Source organism: Cucurbita pepo, chromosome LG11 (assembly GCF_002806865.2).
Source record: "Cucurbita pepo subsp. pepo cultivar mu-cu-16 chromosome LG11, ASM280686v2, whole genome shotgun sequence".
NCBI lineage: Eukaryota > Viridiplantae > Streptophyta > Magnoliopsida > Cucurbitales > Cucurbitaceae > Cucurbita > Cucurbita pepo.
In genome coordinates this window covers 6,487,434-6,506,358 of record NC_036648.1, presented here as the reverse complement: position 1 = coordinate 6,506,358, position 18,925 = coordinate 6,487,434, and the positions used below count along the sequence as shown (strand labels likewise).

Here is an 18,925-nt window from a genome sequence, read left to right as displayed (position 1 = left end):
AAATGTTCTAAAATGATCTAAATCGGAGGTAAACTAACCTAAACCAACCTAAATAATGTTGAACCGATCAAAAAAAAAAAGAAAAAAAGTGAAGAACTAGTTGAAATTTAGGTAAACTGGTCAAATCAGTGTCGACCCAGGTCGAATTAGAGAATAACCCATCAAACGGGTAGCAAATTAGACTAGGATGAGTCTAATTAGGCAAAATAGATTGAGTCCAAACTATTTGAATCCTCTTGGTGACTGATAGTGAAGTAGTACTGCGAGGGAAGGGTGAAAAGAATCCCTATCGAGGAGTGAAATAGAACATGAAACCGTAAGCTTTCAAGCAAAGGGAGGAGACCAGGACTCTGACCGCGTGCCTGTTGAAGAATGAGCTAATGACTCATAGGAGGTGGCTTGGTTAAGGGAACCCACCAAAGCTAGCGAAAACGAGTCTTCATGGGGCAATTGTCACTGCTTATGGACCCAAACCTAGGTGATCTATACATGATCAGGATGAAGCTTGGGTAAAACTAAGTGGAGGTCCAAACCAACTGATGTTGAAGAATCAGCAGATGAGTTGTAGTCAAGGGTGAAATGCCACTCGAACCTAGAGCTAGTTGGTCCATGTTATATCAATGACTAAAATCTCATAAGGTTCAAATATCAAGTATGGTAGAGTTGAGTTGGCTCGGTTGTAACCCTATTTTCAGTTAGTCAAATTAACCCAACCAAAAAAACATCAACCCACAAATCGAACCGAATTTTCAATTTTCCAAACATTCAACTGAACCCAAACTAAAAAAAATTTAACCCAATCCAACCCAACACAACTTTTATCCGATAATTCAAGTTGGTCAGTTTATCGAGTCGTATAAACGCCCAACAAATAATAACGAACTACTCGTGATTTCAAGTAGTTGCTTAGCTATGCATCAACAAATTTAATCTTAAAATATTTATTGATTCAAAGCTTTATTAGGTGATCCAGATGGTTCTAGTTGCACATCTGTGGTGGCATGGCATGCTTTTAAAGGAAGCCATACTTGTGTTTAATGGCTGCATTATTGAGCATCCAACTTGGACTCAATTAAAGTATATCACTGTTTTCATAAAGCTATGCCTACATATTGAATCAAATATTATCTGGTAAGTTTATGTTCGATAGCTACAATAATTATATTTAGCTAATATCGTGTTCGGAGTGGTTACAATAAAATCACTTAATTATTAACGTCTCGAAGATTTTCGGGTCTTGTCTGATAACCATTTGATTTTTAAAGATAAGTTATAAACTTGAATTCTGCTCGTTAATTTTTGTATTTCGTTATCTACTTTATACGAGACGAGAAATTAGGTCAAAGAAATACTTGGTCTTTTCGAATTTATAAAAATGTGGTAGAACTTTTGACTTTTCCTTATGCTCGGTGATTAATTTCTTGTCTAATTTTCTGTCGATTCATAGGTAAGTTCTTTTTAATCGTTCGTCGTAATTAATATCAAGAGAAAATATCAATTTATTAGAAGTGTTTGAGAGTTGAGTTTGGTCGGATTTACCCAACTCAATGACTTGAGTTGTAAATTTTTCCGTTCAAACAACTCTTAGGATTGAGTTGGTTTGAGTCATCTCCGTCATTTTTTTCAATTTTTTTTTTAATAAAAGTAAATTTTCAAATATTTAATTAAGATTTAAAACTCAGTTTGAATATATATTTTGAAAAATTACCTTCCAAACGGTTGAAAATTAAATATGCTTTTTAAAATTGATAATAAATTCGAGTTCGTTGAACCGAGGAACCCAACCTAACCCAAATTTCAAAATTCAACTCAAATGGCTCGGTTGGGCTAGATTGATTTGATTTTCACATTTTATTTAATTTACATTATCACGTACGAAAGTTAATGTAGCAGTATTAAAATGAAACTCTATCGAAGCATCTAAATTGATTTACTCACGAAAGTTTAGAATTTAAATCGATATAACGGAATTTTGGTGCTTGAATCGATGATCATAATTCAAGATGGGGTCTCTTAGAACATGAATTTCTGCTAAAAGTTGAGGACACGTGCTTAATCATTATTAATAACATGAAGTTCTATAATAATGAAATATAAAATTTCTTTATTAGTACTAAAAAGAATTTATATCGATCCAGATGCGTGGACTTTTAAACAATAATTGAAGATCCATTGAAGAACGTGATCTCCACTTGAAGTACTAATTCTTGAACGATTAAAAATTGTGAAGATCTGGGTTCAGTCGAGTACGAAGAATTTCATTTGCATCCATGTATGAAATGAAGATCAATTATTGATCTCGGGCGTTCCCTATTATAATGATTTGACTTTCTACAATTTTAGACCGATTTGAGATCGTTATCATATGCATGCTGATGACGACTAAAATGAAGAAACGAAAATATGCATGTCGCAAAAAAACGGTCGAACTTTATACGTGTATTGATATGTAAACCCTAACTGGTTGAAGAATAATTGAAGCATGATTCTTTTTTAATGTGCCATGAACTGCAACCACTTGTCACAATCGCACTTCTGATGGCAGCGGACTTACGGTTGTGCGGCACTCACTTTCCAGCAACAAGTGAGTTAAGCCAATTCGTTCTTGCGTCGGCTACAGCCAAGCGACGTATGCTCGAGCCTCCAGGCTCGGCTCAAGAAGAAAGTTTTAGAAACCGGGGGCAGAGAGATTTCAAAAGAGGGTTTTGAAAGATTGAAATTGGTGTTATATGTGATGCAAGCAAAAAGGCAACAACAACGGCTTACAACATATAACTATCGGGTAGGAAGAAGTTGATCTCATCCTCATTCCTTACTAAATACGTTAATGTGACTTTTAAAGTAACAACGTGAGCTCACATTGTCCACTTTGACACGTTATATATGAACGTAAGATCTCACGATTTTAAATGTTTTTGTTAGGGATAGTTTTTACACCGTTATAAAGAATGATTCGTGAATCTCTCTTCAACCAACGTGGGATCTCACAATTTACATTCAAAATCTCAATTTCTCGGCTCTTCTCAATTTTTTTTAATGTATTTTCTTTTCAAGCACGAGCTAGAGCTAGGCCGAGCCCGAGCCCGAGCCGGAGTGTGACCAAGAGAATGTCACAAGCCATCCCTAGAATAAATGGCAACAAACCCTAAAAATGTCCTCCACAAGCAAGGCATGGAGATGGGCATGGGCATGGGGATGGGCATGGGCATGGGCCTGATGCAGAGCCGAACGTAATGGGCAAAGGGGATGAAAAGAGTATGACAAACAAATAAGAACCCAAATCAAGAGGTCCATTACATTTTGATTCAGCACAGTCCACGGAATTGAATGGAATTTGGGGAAGAACAAGAAACGAAGAGGAAGAAGGGCAGAGAGGGAGAGGGGTTGGTTGTAGTAAGAGAAGGTCCACGCAGCGCAACCTCAACCTGAACCACTGCGAATTCAACGCTCATGCTCTCTCTCAATTCCATTTCTCAATTCCTCGTTCCATTCATCTGTGGCTGTGTTAAATTCCCCATTCTTCATCGTCGCCCTTCAGAGAAACCAACCTCTCGGGGCGCAGCCATGATTACTCGATCGAATCTGGTTGAACAGTTGAGAGAATACCAGATTCGATCCAAGCACGACTGGGCTTCCGCCTCCTTCTTCTCCTCTACCTCTAATATTACATCCTCCAGGTATCTCCCATTCATTTCCTACTTCCTTGTTTTACCTACGATTCTCGTTGTTACATGTTCATTCTTTAGATTCTCAATCTTCTGTGTTCGTTCTGTTTCCTTTTTATTGTTTGTGATCGATGAACGTGGCTTTTGTGTTCTTTAAAACTCTCAATTACAGGATTCGGATCATTGTAGATTTTCACAGACCGTGTCTCAAATTTGTTTTATTTTGTATGAGATGATTCAATTTGTTTCATTTTTCTGGTCCATGAACTTTGGCATTTGTCAAGATCGTATTACAATTATTGATTGCTTTTGTTCTGGGCATTAATCTTCGATAATCCCTGCGTTGATTAGAAAAGGAAAATAATGGTGATCGTGTGGAATTTGGTACTTGAAACGGGATTTTTGTAAATAAATGTCATGATGCATCATGTCATTCTGTGAGTCTCTTTAGCCGTAGCCTGGGAAATTTCTTGTACTTACAAGTTTAGCATCAAATCCTTACATTATGAGTTTCAGTTGATAGAGTTCTGTTTGTTCATATCTCGCCTTGTTTGCTAATTGCATTGCACTCGAGGAAATTATGTTCGAAATTGTACCAAAGTTATCAGATTCTTGAAGAAAACCCACTTGTATTAATGTTTTAGCATCCAATTATGCATCTCTGGTGAGTGAAGTTCTAAGTTTCAAATCACACAATCTTGAGAATACGTTTTTCATGTTTATAATTGTTAATTTTTCTAGTGTCAATTGGGAGAAGAACTCTTGTATGTTCCTAGCACGATGTTTGTTCAATGTTATTTGTTTGTTTTAGGTTCTAAAGAATGTATGATAGTTAACAGGAACTATAGATGCATTCTTAGCTTGGAACTATAGATGCATTCTTAGCTTGGAACTAGTTCATTATTGATCAAGAGCGTTCACTTAAACCAATCGACACATCTTTTTGTCTTATGTACAACATATCCAAATAGATATCCGTAGGCTTGACTCGGTGCTACTGTCCATAACACATTCTTTATCGTGTTCGGTTTATGTATTCGATTTGCTCTCCTGATGGATCTTATGTACAACATATCCAATAGACATCCGTAGGCTTGACACGGTGCTACTGTTCATAACACATTCTTTATCGTTCGGTATATGCATTCGATTTGCTCTCCTGATAGATCTTATGTACAACATATTCAAATAGATATCTGTAGGCTTGACATGGTGCTACTGTTCATAACACATTCTTTATCGTTCGGTATATGTATTCGATTTGCTCTCCTGATAGATCTTATGTACAACATATTCAAATAGATATTTGTAGGCTTGACATGGTGCTACTGTTCATAACACATTCTTTATCGTTCGGTATATGTATTCGATTTGCTCTCCTGATAGATCTTATGTACAACATATTCAAATAGATATTTGTAGGCTTGACATGGTGCTACTGTTCATAACACATTCTTTATCGTTTGGTATATGTATTCGATTTGCTCTCCTGATAGATCTTATGTACAACATATCCAAATAGATATCTGTAGGCTTGACACGATGCTCATTCACTATCGTTCGGTTTATATATTTGATTTGCTCTCCTGATAGATCCTATGTACAACATATCCAAATAGATATCCGTAGGCTTGACACGGGGCTACCATCCATAACACATTCGTTACCGTTCTGTTTATGTATTTGATTTGCTCTCCTGATAGATCTTATGTACAACACATCCAAATAGATATCCGTAGGCTTGACACGGTGCTACTGTCCATAACACATTCTTTACCGTTCGGTTTAGGTATTTGATTTGCTCTCGTGNTGATGCAGTCTTGATAAATTGTTTATTATTATTATTATTATTTTATTAATTTCAATGTATTCCAGTTTGTTGATATGCAAAGTCATTTAACAACAGCTTTCAAAATGGACGAGAACTCTTCAACACCAACCCCATCTTTNTTGACACGGTGCTACTGTCCATAACACATTCTTTACCGTTCGGTTTAGGTATTTGATTTGCTCTCGTGATAGATCCTATGTACAACATATCCAAATAGATATCCGTAGGCTTGACTCGGTGCTACTGTCCATAACACATTCTTTACCGTTCGGTTTGTGTATTTGATTTGCTCTCCTGATAGATCCTATGTACAACATATCCAAATAGATATCTGTAGGCTTGACACGGTGCTACTGTCCATAACACATTCTTTACCGTTCAGTTTACGTATTTGATTGTCTCTCCTGATAATGTACAACATATCCAAATAGATATCCGTTAGGCTTGACTCGGTGCTACTGTCCATAACACCTTCTTTATCGTTCGGTTTATGTATTCAGTTAGCTCTCCTGATAGCATGAAGATATCCAATATGATATCACTTCTAATGTACATGTTGATTGTTGTATTCTTGATGCAGGGTGGATGTAGTCATTTTTGTAATATGGGAACTCATAATTCTATCCTTCTTGGTGTTTTCGGCGGTCTCTTTATATTTTCGACATATACAGTTGACTTTCGTTTTAGTATGCATAACGATGTTGTTGATTGTATGCATGAAAGTAACAAAGCAAATGAGATTGGCTAGGAAGAATAAAAGNTTTTTTTTTTTTTTTTTTTTTTTTTTTTTTTTTTTTTTTTTTTTTTTTTTTTGAAATGTTCTAAATGCCCTGAATTATATTCATGAAGAAATAGATTTGGTCCTTTCTCCTCCCCTTCATTCTTTGTTACATTGGGATCTGTAGTCACCAGGGAAGCTGCTTTTATANAAAAAAAAAAAAAAAAAAAAAAAAAAAAAAAAAAAAAAAAAAAAAAAAAAAAGAAGAAAGAGATTGATGTGGTTAGTTTAGAACTCTGTGAATGCTTTCTTATCTGAGAGTTTTGATCATCTTCATAATGTTACTCAGTTTCAGGTAGTTATGATCTTAATCTAACATATTACAAGGAAAGGAAGATGATGATGTTTAGTTTGTTCGAAAAAATTTGTTAAAGGGTGTTCAAAAAAACTCGATAATCTGACTAATCAGATCAAGTCAACCCATCTAGTACGGTTTGGGTTGAATTGAGTTATGAATCTTTTTAGATTGAGTTGAGTTTAGATAAACAAGAACTTTATGAATTGTGTGGTTCATGGGTTGAACTTGAACCCATCCGACTCAAATTTATTGTTAATTTTAAAATATATATGTTTGCTTATGATGCAATTATGTATACAAGTTTCATTTTATTTTATTATTTTATAATTATTTTTTTGATTATTTATTCTTCCCAAACTAAGGTAACTATTTAAAAATATATATCTTAAAAGTGAGTTGATAGCCTACCGGTTTGAATTTAAAAAGTGTTCAACCATAACGACTCAGATCCATCGCTAGCAGATATTGTCTCTTTGGGTTTTCCCTTTCAGGCGGCTTTAAAACGCGTGCACTAGGGAAAGGTTTCTACACCCTTGTAAATGGTGGTTTGTTCTCTTCCCCAACTAACGTGGGACATCACTCACTCAACTCACGAACATCCGTAAGTTTCATGCATGCAGTCTCGTTAAATTGTTTTTATTATTATTATTTTATTAATTTCAATGTATTCAAGTTCGTTGATATGCAAAAGTCATTTAACAACAGCTTTCAAAATGGACAAGAACTCTTCAACACCAATCCCATCTTATCACCTTCCCTTTAAATTTATTTGGTTGTTTGTTTTAATTTAAATATAAACTCATCATTACATATAATTGAAATATTATTCTTATTTTGGTAATAATATAATTATATCTTAACCACTTAATTAAGCTACTAAATTTAACCAACACTAATTTATTTCGTATTCATTTTAATTGGACAAACAATGAAGAGTTTTATGACGGCAACATGGAGATGTTAGAAATTTAGAGTACGTAAGATCCATATCCATAGATGTTTAGGGCCACTGGGAGAGTGTTGCGAGGAGGTATAGAACTATGTTCGGATTTGAACTCAAGCCCCTTTGCTTCACACTTGAAACATACGTATATATATCCTCGATGCTATAATTTTGAAACATACAGCTCGACGATAACGCACTCATGTGAATGATCTAAGGCCCAAGAGTAACTTAAGTCATGGACCAAGTAGACCCATATAGCCATGAGACCCACACAACCTCACTTTTGGACCCGAATTCTTGTAATTTAGACCCATACACGTAGCACCCGAACGATACAAACTAAAAAACGTGAATTAGGGTTTCACGACTAGAATTCTGTTGTTGTAATTTCATAGAACTTGAAGGAAACCAAGAGACGAATGACAGAAGACACCAACTTGAGCACGACCTTTAATTTAGTTATTATTTGATATATTTTTTAGGCTACGATGTAGCATAATCTATAAACGGTTGTGTATTCTTTATTTGTAGTTGGTTGAGTTATTCATTTTATTCTTAACATATGCAATTGCTGGATCATTAATTGTATGACAATATATTTAAATTTGAAATAATTGAATTTGGAGTTTGAATGTACGAGCCATAGGTTTGCATTGGTAGGATAGACATGTTATGAATTATTGTGCAGCAATTTATGAATTCTCTAGCCTTCACGTTGGTTGATAGCTTCTAAATTTGACGTCTACTTTCTCCAATTAAGTTCAACTCTCTGTTGTAATTCTTACTTTAAAGATCTGTATTTTCTTATCTACACATAAGTTTCGATCCGTTCATACCCAATAAGTTCAACCTCATCAATAATATCTACAAATCTACCGACTTTATAATTTCGACTTATTTAACCTGACCTTTGAGTAAGTTCTTATAAAGATTGAGTCATCTCATAACTCTCTCGTTACGAGGAGACTTATCCAATTCATGACCAAAACCCATCTGGTATTTTCATCGCATTCACTTGCAACAAAAATCGAACACCAGGGTTCTGTGCAACAGTTTGTCTCTGTTGTTTTTCGATAATCGGTCAGGAAAATCTTTTTCAGTGAGAGGACAACAAAAATCGAACACCAGGGTTCGGTGCAACAGTTTGTCTCTGTTGTTTTTCGATAATCGGCTAGGGAAATCCTTTTCGGTGAGAGGAAATCGTCGACAGTAGGTTGTTGGAAGAAAAATAAAATGCGTAAAATAATAGAGAGAGGGAGAGAATAACTAAAATTTTGACTGCCCTTGAAATCAGATTCTGAAATTTTCTCAACAGAGTTCCTATTTAAATATAACCGGCCGGAGACTGTCCAACTAAATCTGTGCCATTTCTTAGTTGCCGTCTAAAACTTTATTAATCCATTCGACGTGTTTGTCAAATGGTCAAATGGAGAACTAATAAAATCGTGTGAATCTAAATAAGGAAAACTCAGGTTTTATCTAACAGTCTCGAGCCATAAGACTAACAAGCATGATTTTTATACGGGAAAAGAACCCTAAACTTAAAATTTTTAGATTGCATTTTTTGAATGTAACACAAATTATGGTAGGGTTGTTGAGAATGTTTATATATTCTAAGTTGGACAACTAAGATTGTCTGTTTTAGTTTGTCTATTTTTGTTTGTACTTTGTTGCTGTCTCTTCATACTTCTGTTCTGTAAACATGTTGGGACTCAATTATTTCTTAAATGGAAATCCCTGTTTTGTTGGCCTATTTTTATGGGCTACTTCGTACCTTAAATGGATAAGATTAGTCTTCCATTATGCAAAAGTTAACCTTTTTCTTTTTCGCTAAATTACCGTACATAACATATGGAACCGTGAGATGGTGACCTACGACGGTATTAGCTATTCTCATTGTCACTGGAACAGCTCGGGCTCACCACTAGTCGATATTGTTCTCTTTAAGCGTTCCCTTCTGAGTTTTCCCTTAAAGTTTTTAAAACACGTATGCTAGAAGAAGATTTCTNTGAATTCTCTAGCCTTCACGTTGGTTGATAGCTTCTAAATTTGACGTCTACTTTCTCCAATTAAGTTCAACTCTCTGTTGTAATTCTTACTTTAAAGATCTGTATTTTCTTATCTACACATAAGTTTCGATCCGTTCATACCCAATAAGTTCAACCTCATCAATAATATCTACAAATCTACCGACTTTATAATTTCGACTTATTTAACCTGACCTTTGAGTAAGTTCTTATAAAGATTGAGTCATCTCATAACTCTCTCGTTACGAGGAGACTTATCCAATTCATGACCAAAACCCATCTGGTATTTTCATCGCATTCACTTGCAACAAAAATCGAACACCAGGGTTCTGTGCAACAGTTTGTCTCTGTTGTTTTTCGATAATCGGTCAGGAAAATCTTTTTCAGTGAGAGGACAACAAAAATCGAACACCAGGGTTCGGTGCAACAGTTTGTCTCTGTTGTTTTTCGATAATCGGCTAGGGAAATCCTTTTCGGTGAGAGGAAATCGTCGACAGTAGGTTGTTGGAAGAAAAATAAAATGCGTAAAATAATAGAGAGAGGGAGAGAATAACTAAAATTTTGACTGCCCTTGAAATCAGATTCTGAAATTTTCTCAACAGAGTTCCTATTTAAATATAACCGGCCGGAGACTGTCCAACTAAATCTGTGCCATTTCTTAGTTGCCGTCTAAAACTTTATTAATCCATTCGACGTGTTTGTCAAATGGTCAAATGGAGAACTAATAAAATCGTGTGAATCTAAATAAGGAAAACTCAGGTTTTATCTAACAGTCTCGAGCCATAAGACTAACAAGCATGATTTTTATACGGGAAAAGAACCCTAAACTTAAAATTTTTAGATTGCATTTTTTGAATGTAACACAAATTATGGTAGGGTTGTTGAGAATGTTTATATATTCTAAGTTGGACAACTAAGATTGTCTGTTTTAGTTTGTCTATTTTTGTTTGTACTTTGTTGCTGTCTCTTCATACTTCTGTTCTGTAAACATGTTGGGACTCAATTATTTCTTAAATGGAAATCCCTGTTTTGTTGGCCTATTTTTATGGGCTACTTCGTACCTTAAATGGATAAGATTAGTCTTCCATTATGCAAAAGTTAACCTTTTTCTTTTTCGCTAAATTACCGTACATAACATATGGAACCGTGAGATGGTGACCTACGACGGTATTAGCTATTCTCATTGTCACTGGAACAGCTCGGGCTCACCACTAGTCGATATTGTTCTCTTTAAGCGTTCCCTTCNTGAGTTTAAGACATGGCTCTGATACCATGTTAGGAATCACGACTCTCCACAATGGTATGACATAGTACACTACTATGGAGCCCTCAAACAGCCTCCTCTTAATTGAGGCTCGTAATNTTCTTATAAAGAATGTTTCGTTCTCCTCTTCAACCAATGTGAGATCTCACAATCCACCTCTTTTCGAGACCCAGTGTCCTTGCTCGCATTCGTTCCTCTCTTCCGTCGATGTGGGATCTTACAATCACAGTATTCCACTTCTCTTCGAGGCCCAGTTTCCTTGCTCGCACTCGTTCCACTTCTCTTCGAGACCTAATTTTATAAAGGGTTTCTTCTCACATAATAATTTTGAAACGTATATAAAAGATTAAGATATTTTTAAATAACGAACACAAATTAGATATTTTTAGAAAATATGTATATTTGTCCATGATTGGATGTTTATATTTATGACTTTAATTATTATTATTATTATTATTATTATTATTATTATTATAGGTAGGTGGTCTTTATCTCGTCAATGCTTGTGTGGTCCCAATTTAAGTGGTTGTTTGTTGTCCAACAGAACCATAAGTTCCCAAACATTGTACGATCAAGATTCTTTTGCTCATACTTTTACTTTTAGTTCACATAAAAATAAAAATAAAAAAAAAATAAAAAAAAATAAAAAATTATTATTTATTTTAGTTCATTTTAGATTAGGAATCACCAACCCTCGTCAATAGTTGATATTGTCCACTTTGAGTATAAGCTCTCAAAGGCCTCGTCCCAATGAAGATGTATTCATTTACTTGCCAACGTGGGATTCACTCCCAACAATCCTCTCCTCGAACAAAGTACACCATTTGTTCGACACTTAGTGTAGTCACTTTTGACTGCACCTTCGAGGCTCCCAATGTGAGATTCACTCCCAAAAATCCTCTCATCGAACAAAGTACACTACTATGGAGCTCTCAAACAACCTCCCCTTTGTTCGATATTTGAGGATTCAGCCTTCCCTTAATTGAGTTTAAGACATGGCTCTGATACCATGTTAGGAATCACGACTCTCCACAATGGTATGACATAGTACACTACTATGGAGCCCTCAAACAGCCTCCTCTTAATTGAGGCTCGTAATTCTTTGTTCGATATTTGAGGATTCTATTGTCATAGCTAAGTTTAGGGCATGACTCTGATACCATGTTAGAAATCACGACTCTCCACAATGGTATGACATTGTCCACTTTAGCTTAATTGAGGCTCGCAATTTTCTTTGTTTGATATTTGAGGATTCTATTGTCATAGCTAAGTTTAGGGCATGACTCTGATACCATGTTAGGAATCACGACTCTCCACAATGGTATGACATTGTCCACTTTAGCTTAATTGAGGCTCGTAATTTTCTTTGTTTGATATTTGAGGATTCTATTATCATAGCTAAGTTTAGGGCATGTANATAAAAAAAAAATAAAAAAAAATAAAAAATTATTATTTATTTTAGTTCATTTTAGATTAGGAATCACCAACCCTCGTCAATAGTTGATATTGTCCACTTTGAGTATAAGCTCTCAAAGGCCTCGTCCCAATGAAGATGTATTCATTTACTTGCCAACGTGGGATTCACTCCCAACAATCCTCTCCTCGAACAAAGTACACCATTTGTTCGACACTTAGTGTAGTCACTTTTGACTGCACCTTCGAGGCTCCCAATGTGAGATTCACTCCCAAAAATCCTCTCATCGAACAAAGTACACTACTATGGAGCTCTCAAACAACCTCCCCTTTGTTCGATATTTGAGGATTCAGCCTTCCCTTAATTGAGTTTAAGACATGGCTCTGATACCATGTTAGGAATCACGACTCTCCACAATGGTATGACATAGTACACTACTATGGAGCCCTCAAACAGCCTCCTCTTAATTGAGGCTCGTAATTCTTTGTTTGATATTTGAGGATTCTATTGTCATAGCTAAGTTTAGGGCATGACTCTGATACCATGTTAGAAATCACGACTCTCCACAATGGTATGACATTGTCCACTTTAGCTTAATTGAGGCTCGCAATTTTCTTTGTTTGATATTTGAGGATTCTATTGTCATAGCTAAGTTTAGGGCATGACTCTGATACCATGTTAGGAATCACGACTCTCCACAATGGTATGACATTGTCCACTTTAGCTTAATTGAGGCTCGCAATTTTCTTTGTTTGATATTTGAGGATTCTATTGTCATAGCTAAGTTTAGGGCATGACTCTGATACCATGTTAGGAATCACGACTCTCCACAATGGTATGACATTGTCCACTTTAGCTTAATTGAGGCTCGCAATTTTCTTTGTTTGATATTTGAGGATTCTATTGTCATAGCTAAGTTTAGGGCATGACTCTGATACCATGTTAGGAATCACGACTCTCCACAATGGTATGACATTGTCCACTTTAGCTTAATTGAGGCTCGTAATTTTCTTTGTTTGATATTTGAGGATTCTATTATCATAGCTAAGTTTAGGGCATGTATTTGATACCATGTTAGGAATCACGACTCTCCACAATGGTATGATATTGTCCACTTTGAGCATGACCTCTCATGGCTTTGTTTTGAGATTCCCAAAAGGTCTCGTCCCAAATGAAGATGTATTCCTTTATTTATAAACTCATGATCATTCTCTAAATTAGCCAATATGGGACTCACTCCCAACAATCCTCAACAATTTAGTCGTTCTATTAAACTATCTAATTTTATTGAAATACATTAAAAACGTGACTAATTTAATTTAATTTTTTTATTTTGTTTCATTTTTTAATAGAAATTTTAACTTAGACACTTCTTTCACTAAATCTTTTGAAATATAGCTATAAATCTATATAATTTTTTTTTATAAAGATTTATAAATATTGATTAAAATAGATGTTTTTAAAATTTTAGGGACTAAAATGAATATTTTAAAAAGATACGATTTCGAAGTACAAGAACTAAAATGAACTGAAACAATACTAAGCATTTTTAAACCTTTTGTTTTCTATTTTTTTATAGCAATGTTTTTATTGAACCGAAAAAATAAGATAAAATACTCATGTCTATACGTCGGGATTTGTTTAATGTTAGACTCCATACTTTTAAACGTTCAATTTTAGTCTCTACGACTTTCAAATTATCATAAATTTAGACCTATAAAGTTATATATATATATATATATATATAAATTAATTAAATAACATTAATTTTCATGAACAAAAATACCCATATGAATATATTTCAAAAATTTATAGTGAAAATGTTAATATATGATAATAAAATTTAAATAAATTACAAAGTATAGAGATGAAAATGATATTTTAACAAAAAAAAAAATTAATTTGGACAAAATTTAAAAAATACACGACGTCAATATGAACATAGCTCAATTAGCGAAAAAAGAGATGAAAGATTCAGGTGTCCTATTTGAATATCGTTAAACTATTATTCGTAGGACCGAAACCCTAAACGTGAAGGGGGCACCTATTTGAATATCGTTAAACTATTACTCGTAGGACCGAAACCCTAAACGTGAAGGGGAAGTAAGTAGTTATTGAAATTTGAAGCAGCTTCCAAATTGAGTATAAGAAATGATGTCATAATTGGGAGCAAACTTTTGAAGAAAGCAATGATTTTAAATTGGAAAACGACAGTCAACTTCTCAATGAATAATTCAGTATAAACAAGAATGCACCAATTATAGGTAAGTCCCAATGCATTGGATTGTATCACAATTATGTGCTTATAGGTTGATTCAACGGTACGCTCTGTTTCTAAACCTACAAAAAGATCTATTTCTAGAGCATTAATTAACGAGACATTTAAAGAAGCTATGCACCTTTCAATCCACGTTGTTGGAGCGTCAATCAAGTAAAGGTCCATTTGAAATAACTTTCAAATGCTTAAAAATTCATTGGTAAATATAAAAACGTGTTTTAAATCTCTTGAAAGGTCGTTTTGAACTGTATTTATATTTGATAATGTGAGATGTCACATCGGTTGAAGAGGGAAACGAAACATTTTTATAAGGGTGTGTAAACCTCTCCCTAGTAGATGCGTTTTAAAACTGAGGTTGGTGACCATACGTGACGAGTTAAAGATGACAATATCTGTCAGCGGTGGGTGGCAGTTACAAATGATATCAGAGCTAGACACCGGACCATGTGTCAACGAGGACATTGGGCCCTCAAAGGGGTGGATTGTGAGATCTTACATCAGTTGGAGAGGGAAACGAAACATTTTTTTATACGGGTGTGGAAACTTCTCCCTAATAAACACGTTCAAAACAGTGAGGCTAACGACAATACGTAACTGGCTAAAGCGGACAATATCTGTTAGTAGTGGATTTGGGCTGTTACAAATGGTATAAGAGACAGAAATTATCTACTTGAAACTAATGTCATGGGCTCGTATAAGTTGACTAGAATTTCAAATGACGAAATCAAACTTTCATTAAGGATAAATTACCGACAAACAACTTAAGCTAATCAGGTAAGTCATCTTACTCTTAGAGATAGATAACTGCATGATTTATGATGGTGCATGCCTTGTGGCCCCTGTATACGCCATAATATTTTTATGCTATGCTTGTGTGCTTTATGTATTGAAATGTGATATCGATTATATCATGTTATGACTAAAATGAAACGCTACGTAAAAATGCCATGTAAAGATTATGCAATAGACTATGTGATGTTTACCATGTATACATAGTGCAAGTATGGAATATGTCATGGGTGAAATGAGAAAAGGAGCGACGTTAATGCTATGTTTTGAATGTAAATTTTGAGGATCTCATGCATGTATGTGTCATATGCATCGAGATACTTCCCCGTTATGTTATGTTAGTACAAACTCATACCTTCGATATTTATATTTGCCATGATATCATGCGAGCCTTTCCTCTTCTATGGTGTCCAGCGACATGTAACACGTTAAGTCCGACCATGTCAAGCCCAAGGGTACGTGTCAAGCTCACCTGGTGAGACTATGTGCACGTACGTGGGTTATGTGTGGAGAAGTACCACAAATCCAACCCTGCCTGAAACTAGAAAGAGTCCAAGGCCATGTGACGATTTTAAGATAGGTCCCAATTATGTTATGTGTGTGATTGCATTACTAACCCCCAACATGGTATCATAACATCATTCTCAACATGGTATCAGAGCACCGATCTTAGTGTTCTTAAATATCAAAAGTTTCTTTAGGACGGAATCAGCCAAATCCAGCTTCAAAACTTTGGATGTTTATTCAACACATCCTTATTATATTCATCACTCTCATCAGTCAAGATATTCACTTGGTTCCAATCAAATTAAATAGGACAAATTACCAACCCTTAAGTAAATCATGTATGCATGATCCAAGAACCAACTCTTCAAGTTTTGAGATACATCAAAGACAGTCTACTTCTGGGTTTTGCATCTTTACGGTGAATTCAATAATTTCTTGGTAGTCTAAAAAGCAAAACCAATGTGTCTATCATTTAGGTTTTGCACTTTACTCGTAAATTTAATTATTTCTTGGAAGTTTCAAGTTTTGCATCTTTCTAAAAATTCATTTATTTATTAGAAGTCAAAAAACTAAACCAATGTATCTAGATCATCAGCAACGGGACGTTGCATACATATATCATAATTGTCAAAGCAAGAAGGCGACCGAAAGGACCTAACTTTTGTAATGCCTACTTTCACCAATCATAAATCCACCAAGTGGGTATACAAGCATACAACTTTCTCCCCCAAAAAAGGCATACAATAAAGCTTATTCAAACTCATAGTCTTTAGTCTCAAAACGCAACCTTAAATGTAAACCTCCCTATGAGCCTTTGAACAATCTCTTAGCCTCGATTGGATGTGATATGTCTCAATGTCAACCCTTCCTATATTGTTGGCCCCAAAAAACATGTTTTTTCCTCCTCAAACGCCACAAATCCACACAAAAATGCCCAAAAAATGTCGTGTTCTTCCTTTAACAAAGTTTCTTGGGAAAGTTGTGCACGTAAATTCCAGCCGCCTTGACTTAATGAATCTCAATACTCTTCGTAGGGACTGTATGCATTTGAGATGCAAATTCAAAGAGAGAGATGTGTATTTGTACCGACAGATAGCGACATATACCCAACAAAGATAGGTAGTGATTTGGATAAATAATATCAAACACTTTGTTCATAAAAAAAGTGTCTTTTTTAAGTAATTATTCAACTCATTCGTAATCATTGGTTAATACATGCACGATATGTTTTTTTTTTTTTTTTTTTTAACACGAAGTAGTGTATGCCGAAAGTAGAGGTGTTAAAAAAAATTGATGACCTGAAAAATTCAATCAAACTAACCCGGCTTGTATCGTTTGTGGTGGGTTATAAATTTCTTTAGGTCGGGTTGAGTTGAATTCAAATAAATAAAAACTTCTTGAGTTGATTTATGAGTTTTGNTTTTTTTTTTTTTTTTGTAACACGAAGTAGTGTATGCCGAAAGTAGAGGTGTTAAAAAAAATTGATGACCTGAAAAATTCAATCAAACTAACCCGGCTTGTATCGTTTGTGGTGGGTTATAAATTTCTTTAGGTCGGGTTGAGTTGAATTCAAATAAATAAAAACTTCTTGAGTTGATTTATGAGTTTTGATTATTTATTGTTGACAACTCTTACCAATAATTTTTAATGATTTTAATTAAGCGTTTGAAATTGAATAAGTAAATGTTTTAGGAAACATTTTATTTTTATTCAAGACAAAAATTGAATAATTGATATGATCAATCCAAACCAATAAAACTAAAAAAAAAAAATTAGGGTTAGGTTGGGTTGGGTTGAGTTCGTTATTTAATAATTATTGTTTAAATTTNTTTTTTTTTTTTTTTTTTTTTTTTTTTTTTTTTTTTTTTTTTTTTTTTTTTTTTTTTTTTTTTGTAACACGAAGTAGTGTATGCCGAAAGTAGAGGTGTTAAAAAAAATTGATGACCTGAAAAATTCAATCAAACTAACCCGGCTTGTATCGTTTGTGGTGGGTTATAAATTTCTTTAGGTCGGGTTGAGTTGAATTCAAATAAATAAAAACTTCTTGAGTTGATTTATGAGTTTTGATTATTTATTGTTGACAACTCTTACAAATAATTTTTAATGATTTTAATTAAGTGTTTGAAATTGAATAAGTAAATGTTTTAAGAAACCAACGCCCAACATTTTATTTTTATTAAAGACAAAAATTGAATAATTGATATGATCCATCCAAACCAATAAAACTAAAAAAAAAAAATTAGGGTTAGGTTGGGTTGGGTTGAGTTCGTTATTTAATAATTATTGTTTAAATTTTAAAGAAAATTATAATCCAATTGTTGAGTATGAAAATATCTCAGCCTAACTCACAAACGCTCCTAAATATTTTAATAGTTATGAGTACGTTGTGAGTAGGCAAGTGGTATTCAAATTCGATTTGAACACATCCGTATCAACCAAGAATAATACTTACTTTCTTGTTTTTTTTTTTTTTATGACCACGAGAGATCAGAACATAAAAGGATTAAGAGAGGCAATTAGGGTCGAGAGAAGATTCATTATAACAATCCAAGTTCTTCGCTAGTAGGTATTGTTCGTTTTTGCTCGTTATGTATCGCCGTCAGGCTCACAGTTTTAAAACGCGTCTACTAGGGAGAGGTTTCCACATTCTTATAAACATATTTCGTTCTTCTCTCCAACCAATTTAAGACCTCATAATCCATCCCCTTTGAGGCCAGTATCCTCGCTGGCCCACCGCTTGGTGCATAGCTCTGATGCCACTAGTAGATATTGTCCGTTTTGGCCCATTACATATCGTCGACAGTCTCATAGTTTTAAAACGCGTCTACTATAGAGAGGCTTCCACACCCTTATAAAAATATTTTGTTCCTCTCTCCAACCAATATAAGACCTCACAATTCACCCCCCTTTGAGGCCAGCATCCTCGTTGGCACATTGCTTGGTGCATAGCTCTGATACCATTTGTAACAGTTCAATCTCACCACTAGTAAATATTGTCCGTTTTGGCCCGTTACGTATCACCGTCAGTCTCACGGGTATAAAACGCCTCTATTAGAGAGAGGTTTTTACACTCTTATAAAAAACTGTTTTGTTCCCCTCACCAATCGATATCAACTTACTTCTTGTAA

General features: G+C 34.6%; 1 long non-coding RNA gene across 1 annotated transcript; it reads left to right on the top strand.

Moving 5' to 3' along the window:
- Positions 1 to 3,297: 3,297 nt before the first annotated feature.
- On the top strand, positions 3,298 to 6,187 carry LOC111806157. Its single transcript, XR_002816750.1, has 2 exons — positions 3,298 to 3,677; positions 6,077 to 6,187. It is a non-coding gene; the product is annotated as an uncharacterized LOC111806157 (long non-coding RNA).
- The last annotated feature ends 12,738 nt before the right edge of the window (positions 6,188 to 18,925 follow it).